At 47.8% G+C, this 20956-nt stretch overlaps 1 pseudogene; it reads right to left on the bottom strand.

The window, feature by feature from the left end:
- Positions 1-3395: 3395 nt before the first annotated feature.
- The window catches only part of LOC101844232, a 52584-nt pseudogene continuing 35023 nt past the window's right edge, over positions 3396-20956 (bottom strand).

The following is a 20956-nucleotide window of genomic DNA, read 5'->3' as shown; positions in this document are numbered from 1 at the left end:
ATCGCTCGGACTGCTTCTCTCCAAGCTGGGAAAGAGCGGTGCGACGGTGGTGGTGGTGGGGTGTCTTCTTTCCCCCAGAGGCTCCTCTGAGACCTGTGGAGGCGGGGGGGTGGCGGTGGCTTTGGACAGGACAGCTAGGAGGGAGGCCAGGCCACACGCAAGCCAGGGAAGACTGGATGGGGAATCGTGGGGACCCAAGGCCACCCTATATTCAAGCCAGGAGAATGGGCACGTTTCTGAGGACGCCACGAGGGCACCCACGAGCGGACGGATTGCTTAGAAATCCCGGCGTCCCCATCTTCTTTCAATTTCATCAACACGTGTAAAATTCAGGAACTGTTCAACAAGCGAAGATGCTGGACGAGCCCTAAGCTCCGGTGCTGGCTCCATCCTAGTGCACTGGGGGTCGTTGCAAAGGGCCAGAGTTGTAGCCTAGCATGCACTCGCTCAAAAATAAAATAAAATCTCAAAAATCCCAGCAACAGCTCAAGATGGTGGCCATTTATTTCCTTCATTTATTCCTCCTCGCGGGGGGAATCTTTGATTCGCTTTCCTACGGTGACCAGTTCATTCTGGCCAGGTTACTCCAGTGCGGGCGATTTACCCAAGAAAAATAAACCTTTGAAGGAAAGTCTGAGACACGATGGGTTCTTTCCTAATTTATTTTTTAATTAAGAAAACTAAATCGCTGCAAGTATTAGTCGCCTTGCCAGGAACCAGACCACCGGAAGCTTTCCGATTGGCTTTGTTGGGGGTGTGGCCGTCCCTCCACCTTTAGAATCGAAGTTGGGGCTGCATTCGTGAGTTCCTGGGGGGCTGGTCGGAATCAAGACAAATGTGTGCGCCTATATGATACTTAGAGAAAACCTATATATGTTCGTGTTACACGAGTGGATTCCTAATCTTCTCTCTTTCCCAATCTTCTCTCTTAACATTTAGTCAAATAAAAGTTTTTAGGATGAAAGGGTTCCACCACCTTGGTCTGTTAATTTCCATGTCTTTAAAGTTTTCACAATCCTGACCCCCAACTCTGGAGAACTAGTCACTTATTTCCCCCAGAATAGTTTCGCGGCCCCAAGAGTGAATGGACGAAACTGGGAAAATAGCGCAGGGGCACATGGTACACGCAAGAAGCGAACCCCCCATCTTCGGGGCGCATTTCTCCCGTTCTCCCGACATTGGGGTCCATAATACCTAGGTCCTGTGGGACAGTGATTCCATTGCATCTCTGAAGGTGGTGGGTGGCCCGGGCTGTGCGCCCACTCTTGCTCTGGACACAGGCCCCGCCAAGTCTGGGAGCCTCAGCCTGAGCACGAGGGCGGCCCGGCTGCCTTTTCATTCATAAAATCCCTACCGGGCGGCAGTAAGCATGATTTATGGGGCTGCGCACTATCACCCGCGGCTGAGTGCTTGCGAGCGGAGTACGTGGGCCTGGCTAGGGTGCCCCACCGAGGGCAGCGGGGCATAAAGAGGCTCGCCCACCCAGCAGCACGAGCTCGAGACCCGCAGCCAGCACAGCCCCCCCCACCACCACCACCACCGCGGGAAAGACCAGGAAACTGGAATTAGCATGAGCCAATCCGGATGCAGCGCTGTTACTAGGCGGACCGGGCAGATCTCCACGAGGAACTTCGTTGATCAGTGCTCTCAGGGACAGGCGCAAAAGTGCAAGTCCGGTCTGCGGGCGTGTAGAGCCGTCCAGGAACCCGTGGGGGAGGCGCAGGAATTTGGGACCAGGCGGGTAGCGCCCATCCCCCATTCGGGGAACCCCGCTCGACCAGCTCCAGAGCCCTGGTGGGGGGCAGCAGTTCTGGGTCCTTTCCGGGACAATTGCTTTAGGAATCTCAGAGAAAGCTTTTGGATGTTTAATTTTTATTTTCTAACGAAAAAGCAATTTAACATACACATTTCCTTTGCATTTTTAACTTTTACGTTGGCAAAAAACCAACCAAACCAAAAAACCACCACCTCAAAGCAGGAACTGCACGCTCTGGGATCACTTAAAGTGCTCTGCGCTTATTTTCGGTGACCTTTTGGAGACAAAAGGCCACTCGTCCAATCGCGAGGGGACTACGTTATTTGGAAAGAAAATCTCTCAAAGTAACTTTAATCCCTTTCTGATTTCCTCCCTCCTCACCCCTCGCCCGGGGCCAGGGTTCCCGAGAGAGAGAGAGAGAGAGCGCGGAGTGTGCGGTAGACTTGCCACCGTCCCTGGCTGTGGGAACTTCATTGAGAGGGGGAAGGGATCGTGTTCATTGAGGAACCCGCGCCGCCTAACTCGGGCTCTGGCGGGAGGTGCGGAGCGGGGCGACAATCCTGAGCCTCTGGCAGCAGCCCTCAGGGAGAGGAACGGGCAGTGAGCAGACGCACCCAGGTGGGGTCACCTGCAGCCCAATACCTGGGCGGCAACTTGAAAGGACTTCGCTGCTTCTGTTCCAGTTAGCCATTGTTAATTCAGCCTTTAAGTCGTCCTGGAAAACGCTTCCGAATATTGGCCGCAAGGTTCCGGAGCAATGCGGCTCCCCTCCCCTCATCCTGCAGGCATTTTGGGGCGCGCATGGCCGCCCACGTGCTACGGGGCTGCTCCACCTAGGTTACCCTGAGCTGATCCTTATGCTAAAGACGGGTGTGTATACTCGGCTTATCCTGTGCACACCTGGGACGGCCGCATGCCATCTTCCGGAGCTTGCACTTCCGAGTTAGTTTCAGTCTCCATACCCAACCCCCTAGGGAAGCTCCAAATGCCGGTGAATAAATAAGCCCTGGAGTGGCCAGGCTGCCTCCAGGGACCCTGAGGGTGAAGCTGTAACTTCAGGGATGGGGGTTGCTCGGTCTCCAGCTCTCCAAACGCAACACAGATGACCTGAGAAGTCGAACCCCAAGTCCTTCAGGGATTTGTCGACTTTTATCGTTCTAGCCCACGTCCCGTCCAGATTAAATGGTGGGTAGTGGGCTGTGGAGAAGAAAATCCCACCAATCGGGCTAGTGTGGGTTTCCCGTAGCCACGCAGGACCACATGGCCCAATCGAGGGTGATCGAACTCTGGGGCCTAGGGCACAGGTGCCTTTGCACCCCGAAGGTGGTCAGGGGCCAGAGCTTCTCTGGCCTGCTTCCTGCAAAACGTAGGCGTCTCCCATTCTTAACCTAGGCCGGTGGGGGACAGTGAGGGCTTTAGAGCGGTGGCTCTGCGGGTTCCAGATCTCGAGACACCGACTGTGACGGAGCCCAAACAGGAAGGGCAAACTTTTAGCCCCAGGTTCTGGAAAGGTCGACTAACTTCACGTGCTGAGCCCTCTTCGGGCTCCCTGCTCCCGGTGGTGGTTGGTGGCAGGACAAGCGGACAGACCCCTGGCTGGGTTCCGCCGCCCCACAAACGCACGCCGGGAGCCCGGGGGTCACAGCTGGGAGCGCGCAAGGCCGCACCGCGCATTCCGCGCATTCCCGCCCGGCCGGTGTTTCGCCGCCACGTGGTCGTCCTGCGAGCCGCGCTTACCGTAAAGTTTGGTGACGACGCGCGGCAGTGGCTCCTGAGCTCCTGCGGACGCTCGCCAAAGCGAGCTGTAGATACGCGCTAGGCGCCGAGCCCGCGGGAGTTCCCGCTGGATAGAAACGGCCCTTCCACGTTTATAAGGGACCCTATACTGCCCTGGCACCACTGATATGTGTAATAAGGTGACTGACTGACCATGTAAGGAACTGGACTGCGGAAGAAGCCAGAGAGGAGCTTCAACCTTTGCTTCTGAAATTTGAATTTTCATCTTTATTCCAAGTCAGTTGTGGCTAAGGCCAAGGCTCTGTTCTCAGGAGGCCCTGTCCGGAGGGTGCTTAGCAAACAGGAAAGTGTCCATAAACCCAGTATAACTATTTTTAAAAAATGAGTAAGGGTGAGCCGGGCGGTGGTGGCACACGCACTCGGGAGGCAGAGGCAGGCGGATCTCTGTGAGTTCGAGACCAGACTGGTCTACTGAGTGAGTTCCAGGACAGGCTCCAAAACAATACAGAGAAACCCTGTCTTGAAAAAAAAAATGAGTAAGGGTGGAGTTGGATAGATGGCTCAGCGCAAAATGCTTGCCGATTTTCCAGAGGACAGGATTCAGTTCCCAGCATCCACATCAGGCAGCTTCCAACCATCTGTAACTCCAGCTCCAGGGGATCTTACACACTCTTCTGTACTCTGAGGATACCTGCACTCATACATGCACATAGATACACTAATAAACAAACACACAAATAAGTAGAATGTAGAGGTAAGATTCAGTTCACCAAGGGACAACAGGTTCTGGTTTTAACCAATGGAATGGGTGCCTGCTTCTGCCACATCAAATTCAGGGAGTAGTTGGGTCCTGAAATGGTTAGTTTTAATTGTCAACCTGACAGCCTTGAATCACCTGGCTAGAGGGTCTCAAGAAGGCTTATGGACATGGCTGTGGGCGATTGTCTTGGTTGTCTTAATTGTTGTAGGGTGACTCAGTGTGGAAGTGGGGTGCACATTCCAGAGGCTTGGGTCCTGGGCCGAGTAGGAGTGAGAGAGGTCACTGATATTGTCCTTCGGACTGTAAACCTCGAATTCTGAGCCCAAGCAGGCCCTTTCTTCCCCCTAAGCTGCTTTTGCCGTGATATTTTATCACAGCAGTAGAAATGAAGCTAGGACATGTCTAATGGGCACATGTCTGGTTTGTGACACCTAGAGTCCTATAGGGGTCAGAGATTTTGAGGCCTCTTCTGGGTTATGTCTCTATCCCTGCTTTGATACATGGCTTCTTTTGCCATCAGGGACAAGGCAGAAGCTGCAGGTGGACCTGAGGGGCTACATGGCTCCTGTGTGCCCCCAGTGTAGCTCTAGACCAGATGGGTTCTAGCCCATTCCCATCTAAGGGAATCATGCCCTCTTCTGTGGGAAGGAGTAAAAGGCACCCACCTTCCAGCTTTACCAGGTGACTACTGTCATTGCAAGAATTTAACAGCTCAGAAAACTGAAGTGCAGAGGGGTTGGCCATGCACATAGAGCTGGACACAGGCACTAATAATCTCAGCACCCCAGAGGAAGATGGGATGCAAATCCTGCAGCCCCCAGAAACTCACAGGCGAGCTTACTGCTTTAGGTACTAGCACTGTGAGGCAGAAACAGGAGGATCTGTCTCCAAGTTTAGTCTGGTCTACATAGTGTGTTCTCGGCCAGTCAGGGCCACATAGTAAGACCTTATCTCAAAAACAGAAAAAACAAAATAAAGACAATACCACCACCAACAAAAACCAAGGCAAACCCAAAGAATGCTGTTACAAGCCAAGTGAAGCAGACACCCATAGCTGTCCTCTGGTGCCCACACAGGACCTGTGCACACACAAGAAACAGCAGCTACACACACACACACACACACACACACACACACACACACACACGCATGCACGCACGCATGCACGCATGCACGCGCTCACGCCACAAAAGAAGGCCAGGCAGTGATGGCCTATGCCTTTGATCCTAGCACTCTGGAGGCAGAGGCAGGTGTGAAGCAAGAGACAAGTTCCAGGACAGGCTCCAAAGCTACACGAAGAGAACTTGTCTGGAAAAACAAAATCAAACAAACAAACAAAAAACCCACAAAAGAAAATCCATGTATTACCACAGTTAGATGTGGTTGCCCATATCTGTCATCCCAGCATTAAGGACTCTGGAGATGGAAATTTGAGGCCAGCCTGATCTACCTGTCAAAGGGAAAAGTAGCCGTAAAGCTAGCCACTTCTTTTCAGGATGCCAGGAAGTAGGAAACCATTTCTGTTCATGCAGGAGGTGGCACACAGGGAGGTGTCTCCCTGTCTCTGTCTGTACTGTGCTGTGTGATGGCTTCCCCTGCCAGGCAGGGCCAAGAGTAACTAAGGCAATATTGCAGGACATTTAGCATAGTGCTGGCGGATGGCTGGGGACTGCTCAATGCATTCATTCACAAATTTGCTGTTATCCAGAGTGAAGGCTGCAGTGTACTGCCTGCAGTATGTGGAATTAATTACACATTTTGGTTTATATTCAGAAAGAGAATTTTTAAAATGACTTCATGATGAATCAACTCTCTTCTCTTTGCTGACTTCTGAGCTGTTTATGGGAGTGAGATTGAAATTACAGAGGAAACTTTTCAATTGGGGAAACTGCAGCGGCATGGCTCTTCCCTTGTTCTTGTTCTTTTTTTTTCTAAAAGGCAGAGTAGAGTTGATGTACTTACTTTACTTTTGTTTTTTTGAGTCTCAGTAGCCCGGCTGACCTTGAACTCTTGACCCTGTTTCCTCCACTTCCCAGGTGCTGGAACAACCTTGCACTACCATGCCTGGTGTACATGGGGCTGTGAAATGTGTCTCCAACAAACGCGGGCCTGGGCCCTCACCTCCTGCTTTTCTGGGACAGCTGAGGCAAACCTGGAATCTATCCACTAGCAAATTCCCAGGCAGGCTTTGCGGAGACAGAGGCAGAGCTGTGTGGAGTGCTGGGAGATAGATAGGACTAACTGGGAGGGGTGGGCACAGGCCCTTTTGCAGCCCCTTCTCATCCATCTAGGCCCCGCCCATGTGAACAGCGACATGGCCTACATTAGCTTATACCTTGGACCCTCTTTCTCTGACACTGCACGGATGCATGTACATAGATGGCTAAGCAATATTCCCTCGGGTCCAAGCCTTCATTCGCAGGGTGGCCCTGTTGAGAGGTGGTAGGACCTTTGAGAGATAGAGCCTTGAGTCAGGCCCTAGTACTCATGGGGTCGAGACAGGAGGATTGCAAGTTTGAGAACAGCCTGGGCTGCATAGCAGGATTCTGTCTCAAAAACAAACAAACAAAACCCAATAACTAAACAAAACCCAAAACAACAACAAACTCCCCCAAACTAGAGACAGAGCAGATAATGCAGCCTGGCAGGAGGTTCTTAGGTCACTGAAGCTGTACCCTCAAAGAGGAAGATGGAATACTCTTCCTTTGGCTTCTTTGGTGGTCACAGGTAGTTCTTCACGCCGCGAGACCCAAAGCAGAAAGGTGTCCTGTTCTGGACTAAAATCCTAAACCAAGACTTTAAATAACTCTGTTCTTTATAGTTAATTATCTTGGGCATTTCATTACAGTACAGGAAAGCTAACACATCAAAGTCACTGTAGTGGTGTAGTCCCCCATCTTTTATTAGAGCTCCCCGTTTTCCTCCTCTTCCTCCTCCTCTCCTTTTTTGAGACAGGGTCTCATGTAGCCCAAGTTGGCCTTAAACTCCCTATGTAATCAAAGATGAATTTGAGCTCCTCATTCTACTGTTTCCACTTTCTGACTGCTGAATAACAGGGTGAGTCACCACGCCTCAGCCTCTCAGTACTGGGGATGGAAGCCAAGGTCACATGTGTGCTAGGTGAGCTCTATCATTTGAGCTACAGCCTAAGCGTTCATTCATTCATTCGTTCTCTCTCTCTCTCTCTCTCTCTCTCTCTCTCTCTCTCTCTCTCTCTCTCTTTCTTTCTCTCTCTTTTTCTTTCTTTATTTCTTTTTTTCAAGAGTTTGAGCTGGGAGCTGGTGATAAGAAGAATTAGAAAAGTTCCAGTGCGGCTGGGCAGTGGTGGCGCAGAGGCAGGTGGATCTCTGTGAGTTCGAGGCTGGGCTAGACTGACAGCCTCCAAAACAATACAGAGAAACCCTGTCTCGTAAAACCAAAAAAAAAAAAAGAAAAGAAAAGTTCCAGTGCAGAACTTGGCAGTGCAGCGATACCCAGGGTGAGTATCACAGTGATATGTGACCAGGGGAGAGATGGGGCCTGATGTGACGGCGTCTTGGGTGGGGATAGTGTTATGGGTGTTTGGTGGGACACAGGCTGTTCCTACCTGTTTTCTATGTCTTTCCTCATTTCTTTCCAAAGCCATCACCTCTTGTGTCTTTGTTGCTAACAGTTACAGTAAGGCCAGGGCACCAGATTCAATGCATTGGCAAGTGATGTTGTTCTTGCCATGGAGCCATGATCCAAATTTTCAAAAGACACCCCAGAACTATCCCATGTCCAAAATGTAGGGAGAAGCCTGCCAGGGTGCTGCCATGGGAGACAGGGCCTGGGGGTCAGTCATGGCAGCAATAAGGGATACATAAATTCCAACAATTGTTAGTGCTAAATTAGAAGCTATGAGAATTAGAGGGCCAATGTGTTTATATGTGTGTATGGGGGGCAGCGGGAAACTTCAGGTGTTATTTATTGGGTGCCATCCACCTGTTTTCTTATTTTTTTAAGGTTTGTTTATTTTATTTATTTGGGTTTGATTTTTTGAGACAGGGCTTCTCTGTGTAACAAAGCCCAGCTATCCTAGAACTCACAGAGATCCACCTGTCTCTGCCTCAATACTATAATAAAGGTGCATGCTGCAATACCTAGCTATCTGTTTGTTTTTGATGTGTGTGTGTGTGTACAGTACCTGTAGAGGTCTGAAGAGGGCATCAAATCCCCTGGAACTCAGGTTATAGATGGTTGTCAGTCACCATTTGGGTGCTGAGAACCAAACCCAGGTCCTCTGAAAAAACTACCTCTACACCTTATTTTTTTGAGACAGGGTTTCTTATTGGATAGAGCTCATCAATTTGGCTAGACTGGTTAGCAAGCCTTAAGTGTCCTTCCTGTCTCCACACACACCTAGTTTTACTTATTTTATTGTTTGCGGAGACAGGGTTTCTCTGTGTAGCCCTGGCTGTCCTGAAACTCACTCTGTAGACCAGATTGACCTTGAACTCTCAGAGATCTGCCTGCCTCTGCTTCCCTCAGATTATATTAAAGGTGCATACCACTAAGCCTGGCTTTTTGTTTTAGTTTTTTGAGATAGCTGGCCTTAAACTCAGAGAGATCTGTCTGCCTCTTGAGTACAGGGCTTAAAGGCCTGGGTGACCACACCTAACCTTTTCTTTTCTTCTTTCTTTCTTTTTTTCAAGACAGGGTTTCTTTGTATAATCCTGACTGAATTCACCATGCAGACAGGCTGGCCTCAAACTCACAGAGATTTGTCTGCCTCTCTCTCTCAAGTGCTGGGATCAAAGTTGTGTGCCACCACCACCCAGCCCAGCTTTTTATTTTCTTTTAAATTTAAATTAAAAACAAGCTTTTTTTACATGTCAATCCCAGTTCCATCTCCCTCCTCTCCTCCCCTGCACCCCCACTAACCCCCTATGCCATCCCCTTTGTGCTCCCCAGGGAGGGTGAGGCCTTCCATGGGGGAATCTTCAAAGTCTGTCATATCACTTGGAGCAGGGCCTAGGCCCTCCCCCATGTGTCTAGCCTGAGGGAGTATGTGGAATGTACTAGGGACAAATACTGATATACTACCAGAGGCCCCATAGATTGCCGAGGCCTCCTCACTGACACCCACTTTCAGGGGGTCTGGATGAGTCCTATGTTGGTTTCCCAGCTATCAGTCTGGGGTCCATGAGCTCCCCCTTGTTCAGGTCAGCTGTTTCTGTGGGTTTCACTAGCTTGGTCTTGACCCCTTTGCTCATCATTCTTCCCACTCTGCAACTGGATTCCAGGAGGTCAGTTCAGTGTTTAACTGTGGGTGTCTGCTTCTACTTCTATCAGCTACTGGATAAAGGCTCTAGGATGACATATAAGCTAGTCATCAATCTCATTATTGGGGAAGGACTTTTAAGGTAGCCTCTCTACTATTGCTTAGATTGTTAGTTGGTGTCATCTTTGTAGATCTCTGGACATTTCCCTAGTGCCAGATTTCTCTTTAAACCTATAATGGCTCCCTCTATTATGGTATCTCTCGTCTTGCTCTCCTCTATTCTTCCCCTGATTCAACCTTCCTGCTCCCTCATGTCCTCCTCTCCCCTCCTCTACTCTCCTCCTCTTTCTCCTAGCTCCCTCTTCTCTCACCCATGCTCCCAATTAGCTCAGGAGATCTTGTCCCTTTCCCCTTCTCCAAGGGACCATGTATGTTTCTTTTAGGGTCCTCTTTATTTCCTAGCTTCTCTGGCAGTATGGATTGTAGGCTGGTAATCCTTTCTCTATGTCTAAAATCAATATATGAGTGAGTACATACCATGGTTGTCTTTTTGCGACTGGGTTACCTCACTCAGGGTGGTTTCTTCTAGTTCCATCCATTTGCCTGCGAATTTCAAGATTCCATTGTTTTTTTCTGTTGAGTAGTACTCCATTATGTAAATGTACCACATTTTCTCTATCCATTCTTCAGTTGAGGGGCATCTAGGTTGCTTCCAGGTTCTGGCGATTACAAATAAAGCTGCTATGAACATAGTGGAACAGATGTCCTTGTATGAATGTGCATCTTTTGGGTATATGCCCAAGAGTGGAATTGCGGGATCTTGTGGTAGACTGATTCCCATTTTCCTGAGGAATCTCCATACTAATTGTTTTTTAATCATACTGTTCCCCTTTCTCCACATCCTCTCCAGCATAAACTGTCATTGGTGTTTTTGATTTTAGCCATTCTGACAGGAGTAAGATTGTATCTCAAAGTTGTTTTTTTTTTTTGCATTTCCCTGATTGCTAAGGATGTTGAGCACTTTCTTAAGTGTCTATCAGCCATTTTAGACTCCTTTATTGATAATTCTCTATTTAGTTCTGTACCCCACTTTTTAATTGGATTATTTGTTTTGGAGACCCAGTCCAGCTTTTTAAAGTGGGTCCTGGGGAGGGAACTTAGATTCTTATATTTGTATGGCAAGCACTTGATATATCTTCCCAGCTTTTTGGGTCCTGGAGTGTATTTTTAAATTTTCTTTACTTATACTATTTTATATCTATGAATGTTTTGCCTACATGCATGTGCAGCACATGTATACGGTGCCTGCAGGGTCCCAGGAGGATGCCAGATGCCCTGGGACTGCTATTACAGATGGTTGTGAGCTACCAAGTTGCTTCTGGGAACCAAACCTGGGTCCTCTGGAAGAGCAATAGTACTCTTAACTACAAAGTCATATCTCCAGCCTGTTTTTAAAATTTTCTTAAAGACATATTTAATATTTTTTACTTATATGTATGGTAGTTGCCTGTTGGTGGAGTTTTCTGTTGGGACTGCCAGCTTACCAATAAATACACAGAGACTTAATATTAATTATAAGTGTTGGACCGATAGCTCAGGGTTATTACTAACTAGCTCTTACAACTTAACCCATTCCTATTCATCTGTGTGCTACCCTGGGACTTTTACATCTCCTCCATGTCCTGCTTTCTGTCTGGCCAGAGACTCCTCTGACTCTACCCTCCTTCTTCCCAGCATTCTCTCTACTCCCAAAATCCCACCTAGCCATCAGCCAATCAGCTTTTTATTAGCAATGAGAGCGACACATTTTTACAGTGTGCAAAGGTTGTTCCACAGCAGTCGCCTGAGTGTATGCACATATACCATATGTATGTGTGGTGCCTGTAGACGCCTTAGGCCATGGATCCCCTGGATCTGAAGTGATGGATGGTTATGAGCCATCATGTAGGGACTGGAAACTGACTCCAAGTCCTATGTAAGAGCAAAAAGTACTCTAACCATTGAGAACCATCTCCCTAACCAAATGGGTTGGTTTATTAAACAAGATGTTGCCTTTTAAATTTTATTGTTAATTAAATATTGGTGTCATTTCTCCCCTTTCCTCCCTTCAGTCCTTCCCATGCCCCTCCATTCATGTCCTCTTCTTTTTATTTTAAAAAATATATAAATTCTATATTATCAATATGTATATAATGTGATACACACACACATATATTTGTTGGCTAGTTTTATATCAACTTGATACGAGCTAGAGTCACTGGAGAGGAGGGTGCCTCAAATGAGAAAATACCTCATTAAGACTGGGCTATAGGCAGGCTTGTAGGGTATTTTCTTAATTAATGATCAGTGGGGGAGGGTCCAGGCCATTGTAGGTGGGACCATCTCTGGGGCTGGTGATCCTGGGTTCTATAAGAAAGCAGGTTGAGCAAATCAGTAAGCAGCACCTTTTCATGGTCCCTGTGTCAGTTACTGTCTTCAGGTTCCTGCCCTGTTTGAGCTCCTGTCATGACTTCCTTCAATGATGGAGTATATGTGAAACTGTAAAGCAAATAAACCCTTTCCTCCCCAACTTGTTTTTGGTCATGGTGTTTCATCCCAGCAATAGAAACCTTAACTAAGACACACACACACACACACACACACACACACACACACACACACACACACACGCACGCACGCACGCACGCACTTCCTACCGAGCCACTTGTCCACTTGTTGGGATAACCAATCAGGAGTCTCATCTCTGGGGAAGACTCATTTCCCCCTTTCAGCAGTTGTGAATTACCTGTAGCTCTTCATCTAGCGGTGGATACGTCCCCCATCCATGTTGGCATGTTAACTGGTGTTGTCCTTGTTCAGGTCTTGATTGAGCAGTCACGTAGTTGAGATTTCATGGGTGTAGCTTCTCAGTCATAAGTGGAAGCTGCAATCTCACAGAAGACTTCCTGGTCCTCTGGCTCTTACAGTCTTTCTGCCTCCTCTTCCATCATGGTCCCTGAGTCTTCAGTGTGGCTGTTGTGCTGTGGATGTACTGGTTGAGGCTGGGGACCTCACAATCAGTGGTTCTCTGACCAGTTGTGGCTTCCTGTAAGGATCTGGGGTGCTGTTTGAAAGCACAGCATTTGGGACAAATCGTCAGGCCACAGATACCAGAAAAGGAGGGGTATAGCTTCACATGAGCCTTTCTAAGCAGACTATAGGCTCATTCTCCTGTGCTCCTGCTCACAGATCGCTGGCCAACACATAGGTGTCACCTGGGACCAAATTGCAGCCATGCAGCAAACTGCCATACCACCCTAAGGAACCAGGGTTCTCCTCATTCTGGCTGCTCCTTTCTGAAAGAAACAGCAGTGCTGAGAGTGTGTGTCACTCTTTAAGGGTGTCCTCTCTCACTTCCTGGTGCATGGCATTTGGGACCTCAGTGTACCTGGGACATGTAGCTGCCATCTGTCTCCTATGTTCTTTGCACCTGACAACTTGTCCCATGATGCCACATTCTGCTTGGGTGCCCCGTGGTACCTAAAGGTCCTCTGAAGACACATGAACACCATCACTACATATCTTAAACTCTCTTCACCCATGCCAGCTACTCCCCTGCATTAAATCCCTGTCCTGTTGCTTTCCATGATCCAACTCCTCCCAGCATTGCACCATGGTCTTTAGAGTTGGCTGATTGCAGTTCTTTTGCAAGCAGCTCGATCGATAGCCTAGCACTGCTCTTCCAGTGTTCCTTCCTGTGCTTGGGGCTGCTACTCTCTGCCCTATGGAACAGCTGCTTTCTGGAGGGTCTGTGTCTAACCTATCCCCTCCCAGACCATTCCCAGGCCAGACTCCAAGAGATGAGGAGGGACGCAACACAGGAAAGCACGCTTTGGAAAGGAGGCCAGCTGTGAGTGTAGAAGCCAGGGCAGAGCAGTGTGTGTGTGCATCTGTCTGTCTGTCCACATATTTTAACCATGAAGGCCCATGGTTCAAGAGCTGCAGCAGGACAGGCCCCACAAAGGTCCAGCACTGGAATAGCTCGCCACATTTCTCCCGTTTTGTTGCCACAGTCCCTTTACCATGGAACCTTGACCTGTTGTCCACAGACCTCCTCAGAGATGCATTTAGAGGAAAATTAGAGGGAGTCCATGAGGATTCTGCAGGGCTGGCAGACCCATGCAGCTCTGTGAGGAGGGCACTAAGCTCTGATCAAGGCCAATGAATGTTTGTGGGTTGTTCAGCAGAAGGCCTCTTACTGGGGGGCAATTTTGTGGCTTTGGCCTACAATTTGGATGCAAGGAAGCAGGCACAGTTAATGCAGAAACCTTGTAAACCTAATCCCTGCCAGCTACCATCAGAGCAACCTGTGAACACTCATTCCACTCCTTTGACAGCCCTCCTCTGCCAAACCTGGAATTTTACAAGAACATCCATGGGGCTTGTTTATTCAGCTATGAGTTGAAAACATACACTCCCCTTTGAATCTTTCTCTTTTTTCTTTCTTAAGAGAATTAGTGTGTGTGTGTGTGTGTGTGTGTGTGTGTGTGTGTGAGAGAGAGAGAGAGAGAGAGAGAGAGAGAGAAAGAGAGAGCATGTGTTTTAATTATGCAATTGTGTCTGGGTATGTGCATGTGAGTGTAGTTGCCCATAGAGGCCAGAAGAAGGCATAGGAACCCCTAGAGCTGGAGATACAAACTGGTGTGAGCCTTCCTATGTGGTATTTGGGAACTGAACTTGGGTCCTCTATAAAGCGGCAACACTCTATACCCATATTTCCAGCCCAGAATCTTATTTTTAAAATTATGTTTATATATTTTGTGCATGTGTGTGGTCACATACATGCTATGGCACATGTGTGGGGAAGTCAGAGGGAAACTCTTGGAAGTCAATGCTCTCCTGCTGTGTAGGTTCCGGGGTTTGAACTCAGGTCTTCAGCCTTGGCAGCAAGTGCCTTTACATGCTGAGCCATCTTGCTGACTCTTGGGTTTTATTTTTGTTAGGCCTTATTGTGTGCTGTTTCCTGAGTCCTAGGACACCGAAGTTTTGATGTCTTCCCCTAGGGTCTTACAAACTTAAGGGACTTTGCACAAAGGGAAAGGCAAATAAGGAATATGAATGAAGGTGTCTGGGTTTAAAGAATGAGGCGTCCTAGTTGGGGTGTTTGTCCCATGGCCAGGAGTGTCTTGGTGTCATCAAAACACCTGTGTTTTGTGTCCTGTTAGATTTACAAATTGGATTGGAAGTGGCATGCCTTGGAGGTGTGGTCTCCAGCTGGTGGATGCAGCCATGCATTTGTCACTGATGGGTCAGGAGCTGCTGGTCTCATCACTGGGCTTATAATCTGATGGTTTTCCTAAAAGAGGTTGTGAACACCCAGAAATGGGGTTTGGCTGGCAGAGGTGGGGCTCAACTGGAGGAAGCAGTCACTGGGGATGTTTTCTTGGGGATTACATCTTGTCTTAGGCCTCCCTCGTCTCTGTGTCCCAAGAGATGGAATGAGGGTTGGGGATGGAAGGAGATGGGCACCCCATGCGAATGTCCCTCTAGTGCCGATGCCTGGTCCTGACCTAAGGTCTAATGGAGGCCAGCTGACGGAGGTGACTTAAAGGACAGAGAAGCAGACTCGGGGTTCTCCCCACTTCTGGTCTGGATTCCTCAAGCCAGTAATTGTTTTCTTTTTGTGAGTGATTACTGATCATATCTCTGGACCACATGAGAACAGAGCCCAGTGGGTTTGGTAACAAAACAGAGATATGGGAGCCATGGCTGCTGCTGAGGAAGTAGGTCTCTACTGACTAACATCAGGGCTCTGCTCCCATCGGACTCCAGTGAGTCTGAAAAACAAACAAACAAACAACAAACTGCACCCATCTAACAGGAACACTCAGTACTTATGCTGTACGGGTTACAACTTTTCACTGTTGTTTTAAGATGGGGTCTCACAATCCCAGCACTCGGGAGGCAGAGGCAGGCAGATCTCTGTGAGTTCGAGGCCAGCCTGGTCTATAAAACCTAGTTCCAGGACAGCCTCCAAAGCCACACAGGGAAACCCTGTCTCGAAAAACCAAAAAAAAAAAAAAAATAAAAGATGGGGTCTCACTATGTGTTTAAGACTAGCCTGGAAGTGGAGATCCTCCTGCCTCAGCTTCTTGACCGCTTGGGAGCACACTGTGCACTGCCACATCTTAGGTGGAGGGGTGGGGGTGAGGGGATGCTCTTGGAAGCCAGAGGACACTTGCAGGAGTGGATTCTTTCCTTCTCCCAGGTGGGTTTCAGGGATGGAATTCAGGTCTTCAGGCCTGTCTGCAAACCCCATTACCTGCCAAACCATCTCACCAGCCCCCAAGATACTTTTCTTATTTACAGCCTAATGGCCAGCAGCCATGAACTCTGAGTGGTGGATTCTGAGGTCATGTGAGTCAGGGGGGCACTGTTGCATGTTTTTAGTAGTCACAGTGCAGTTCTGTGTCAAAGTCCTGTAGCTAAGAAGTGTACCTGCTGTCAGGTTCCCCATTGTGTGGCCTTTGTCACCCCCACAGACGTGCTCCAGAAACAATATTTGAACCTCAGTGTCCTGGGGACAAATGCTCAAAAACAAAACAAAACGAAGAAGAAAATAAAACCAAACAAAAAAGCCAACGACTTAAAGAATGTGTACAATGGTCTGATATCGGCAACAAAGATGGTTGGGATACTCACTAGAAATAAAACAAGACTCTGCCGGGCACCTCCAGTTGTGAGGAACCTGTCTTCTCCTCATGGTCCCTCTATCCAGGGTTTCCTCATTTCATTCCTATGAGCTGTTTAGCAGGTGTCTAAGGATGTTTGCTTTGTTTTTGAGACAGGGTCTCACATAGCCCAGGTCATTTTCAAATTCGCTATGTGGCTGAAGATGGCCTTAAATTCCAGACTCTCCTTCCTTCACCTTTTGGGTGCTGGAATTACAGGTGCTCATACCAAAGCCTGGTTTATGCCCTGTGGGACATGGAATCCAGGGCTTTGTTCAGTCATGTTCAGTCAGTACTCTCCCGACAAAGCCATCCACATACCCAGCCCCTTAGGATATCTGTATACTCTTCTGAATTTTATGGCTTTAATTCCCAGGAATACTTTGTTTTTCTATAAATAGTTTGTTATCTGAATTTTCTGACCTGTACATTATGCTATCTTTCTTTTTTTTTTTAGAAGAGATTTATTTTTATTTCATGTGTATTTGTCAGCTTGTCTGTGTACATGCCATGTGTGTTCAGTGCTCGCAGAGGCCAGAAAAGGGCATTGGGTACGCTGGAACCAGGATCACCGTTGTGAGCCACCATGGTAGGTGCTGAGTGCAAAACCTGGGTCTTAACCACTGAGCCGTTCCTCTAGTCCCCAAGTTTGCAGAGGTGACAGTGACATTTCAAGCATGTGGCTCACTGCTGTTTATTTATACAAATGACTCTTGTCCCCTGTCTGCCCCTCTCTGTGCTTTTTATAAAGCACAGGACTATGGAAGAATTTAAAATAGTTTTTCACATGTTCAAACCCATTTGTCCTCTTGCTTCTGTTCGTGTATTTGGCATCCACTTCTACACAAATGGAAAAGTACAATTCTTGAGGTTTGCTTGGGCTCTGTGAGACTCCGTCACAAACAAACAGAAAGGGAGAGGGATTAAGATCACATGTGTCCCAGGACCCTTTGCTAGAGACCAAACTTACTAAAAATTAGTCTAACTTTTTTAAAGGATCAGCCAAAGGCAGAAAGCTGAGCCTCTTCCTGACTGTTCATTGAGAAAGACTTTACAGAGGGGTGGTGAAATGACTCAGTGGGTAAAAGTTCACAGAAGTTGATCCCTGGAGTCCACATGGAGGAAGGAGAGGACTGACTCCCAATTTCCTTCTGTGTACTACATATACACCATGACCCCCTCCACACAGAATAATCATTTTTGTTATTATTATTATTATTACTTTACTTTTTGAGATAAGACCTCACTATGTCATTATGTAGCCTTGTCTGGCCTGGAACTTGACCAGTCTGACCTCTAACTCAAAAGAGACTCACCCAACCTTACTTTCCAAGTATTGGGATTAAAGGTATGAACCACCATACCTAGCTCAAATAATAACAGTTTTTTATAATTTATTTTATTTTGTGTGCACTGGGGTTTTGCCTGCGTGTGTGTCTGTCTGAGGGTATTTGGTCCCCTGGAACTGGAGTCACAGACAGTTGTGAGCTGCCATGTGGATCCTGGGAATTGAATTCAGGTCCTCTGGAAAAACAGCCAATGCTCTTAACCACTAAGCCGTCTCTCCAGCCCTAGAATAATTATTTTTAAAGAAAGACTACTGGAAGCCAAGCAGTGGTGGTGCATGATTTTAAAACCAGCATTTGGGAGACAGAGGCAGGTGGATCTCTGTGAGTTTGAGGCCAACCTGGTCTACAGAGAGAGTTCCAGGACAGGCTCCAATGCTACAGAGAAAAATGTCTTAAAAAAACAAAAACAAAACAAACAAACAACCTCCCACGAAACAACAACAAAAACAGCACTCAAAGTTCTGGAGGGATGGTTCAGTGAGTTAAAGAGCTCGTTGTGAGGGCTTGAGGATCTGAGTCCAGATCTCCAGCACCCATGAAAAGAGGGACACATGATGGTGCGTGTGCCTGTAACCCTAACATTGGGGAGCCTGAGACAGGTGGGTCACTGGGAGTGCCCAGGCCAGCCTGTAGCCAAAATGGAGAGTGACAGATTCGGTGATAGGCTGTCTTAAAAATAAGATGAAATGTAATAGGAGACACCTGATACTGACCTGTGGCCATCATGTGCATCTGCATGAGTGAGTGCATGTGTGTGTGAACACATATATACATGCACACACACATGAACACACTTGTGTATGCCAACATACACAGGAGCATGCACACTTGCACACACACACATTCACATACATACACACACATTAAGAAACACACTTTTGAATTGGAGCAGTCTTCCCAGGTGTATGTGCGATGGACCAGCTTTCCCTTATGGCACTGCTGAGGATAAGAACATTGTGCAGTCACAGTAAAGAGCCATGAAACATTGCTGAGGACCTCCATCCAGGTATGTCCCATGTCAGTGTCCCATGTTGTAATCGTTACTTTTAGCTGTCACTTTGATGCAACCTGGAATCACCTCTGACTAGAGTCTCAAAAAGGGATTGTCTACACTGGAATGGACAGTGGGCATGATGGGGGTGTGTGGATTGTCTTGATTAAGTTAATTGATGTGGGAAGACCCAGCCCACTATGGATGGCACTGTTCCCTAGCCAGGGGCTCCTGGACTGTAAAAGAATGGAGACTTAGACCTGAGTACTGGCAAGCAAGCTAATATGCCTGCATTCATTTTTCTAAGCTCTCCACTGTGGCTGTGATGTGACTAGCTGTTTGAAGATCCTGCCTTGATATCCCCACAATGACAGACTGTAGCCTGGGATTGTAAATTGCTTTTGATCAAGGTAGAATGCACAGGAATGCAAGGGACCTTAGACGTATGAGAACAGGTATAATGACCTGTGGCCTCAGAGTCAGCTGCTGTGGATAGGGCAGCTCAGATAAGGCCTTCAGCATTTACCGTGGAGAGGCAGACGTCTGATGAGATTCTGGAATGTTCTGTGCTTGCGGTCTCTTTTCATCTGAGGATCTGAAAACATTACATAATTACACTTTGCAGAGGCCCCCTGCAGTGGGTCTAATGAGATCCAGGTCGAGCCTGTTTGAGGTCCATTAAAATGAACAACTACCGTGGTCCTTGGATTCTAGCTTTGCTGTAATCAACTCCAGCTGACTCTGTCTTTCTATATATTTTTTGCATTTATTTATTTGTGTGTGCATGCAACACTGTTGTTCATGTGGAGGTCAGAAGACAACTTGTGAGAACCGGTTCTCTTTCCACCATATGTGTTCCTGGGATTGAATTCAGTATATCAGGCTTGACAGAAAGTGCTTTGTACTCACTGGGCCACCTTCCTGGTACTGACCTGGACTGTTTTAATATCTCTGGGTCAGAGAGAAACACAAGCATTTCAACAAACATATGTAGAAATCCTTTGGCATAGGGAATTCTTGAGTGACCCTGGACCACTGAGGTATCATGGTCTTTCATCAGTACTGACCAGCTAGTGTATGTGTGTGTGTGTGTGTGTGAGAGAGAGAGAGAGAGAGAGAGAGAGAGAGAGAGGTATGTACATGTATGTGCTTGTCTTCCTCTCTACAATAAACACAGAGGAAGCCCCCAGGGGCCCTTCTCTGTCTCTGTCCACCTTGTTCTTTAGAGAAAGCGTCTCTCACTGTACTTAGAGCTAGGCTGGCAGCCAGCAAGCCCCAGCCATCCTCCTTCCTCCGCTCTCAACACCTCTGGGACTTCACTCACAAGGCCACACCTGGCTTTTTAAGTGGGAGCTGGGGATTTGAACTCTGGTCTTCATGCTTGTGCAGGGATTGCTCATATCCACTGAACCATCTCCCCAGCCCCCACGATATTTTTGATGTGGCTTTACGAAAACACACTGTATGGTAATATTGAAAAGTAGGTGCTTGATCTCATAAAGTACAAAACGCCCCTTTTGCATGGCCAGCAATCCACACAATTCAGGAGGAAAGGGCGGCCGGTGAGCTGTCATTTCCCAGAGCTCCATAACTTGTCTTTCATCTTCCATTAATCAGGAGACTTTAATCAGGAGACATATTCTGAGGCAGTCATCCTGGGAGGAGGGAGCCTCTATTGTTTGTGCACAGAATACTTTTGATGTCTTCGAAGGGACTCCTAAGTCCTAGGACAGAGAAGCCTATACAAAAATCCCTTTGTTCTTGCAACCTGGCTGCAGGGAATCCCAGGATGGGCCCTGTGCTCCCAATACAACTTGTGACATTCTCTATCCTCACAACTTATACAAAGCAGTCCTGGTCTGCAGAGGATGGTGGGGGCAGGAGAGCCAGGCGTATTAGCTATCTGCTGCAGATACCAACACAGAACTTACTGGTCCTATGAACCCACCCTGTCTTCCTCAGACAAGCACCTGGGTTTTTTTGTCTGAGAAGGTTACAGAAGCTGTAGGAAGTCCTTGATAAGCCCACATGCATGTTCTAACGGCTCCTTGAAGGAGCCTACAGCACCCCACCCTTCGTATTCTTTCCTTTGGGCTAATTCACAAAAAAGATCTGTTTCATTGAACACGAAGAAAAACAGTGTGTTGGGTGATACTGGCCCATTGGAACACTCACAGGATGTTGACCAATCTCAGCTTGATGACAGGTATAGCTGTGGTAGGCAGCTCTGCCTCTGAGGGGTTTCCAGGGGGTCTGGAGCTGGAAGAGGGGAGAGAGATCTCACAGACTAGTTTCCTCTGTAACCTTCTTGGGGGAGAGTTCGATCAATGTTTCTGAGGATGTGGGGGAGAGAAGTTTAAGTTCTTGGACTCTGTCCTCAGAGTCATTTAAGTGGGGTCAGTGTTGGAGCC

The sequence above is a fragment of the Mesocricetus auratus genome, unplaced genomic scaffold (assembly GCF_017639785.1).
Source record: "Mesocricetus auratus isolate SY011 unplaced genomic scaffold, BCM_Maur_2.0 Super-Scaffold_4256, whole genome shotgun sequence".
NCBI lineage: Eukaryota > Metazoa > Chordata > Mammalia > Rodentia > Cricetidae > Mesocricetus > Mesocricetus auratus.
This window is presented reverse-complemented; position numbering and strand designations above follow the sequence as displayed.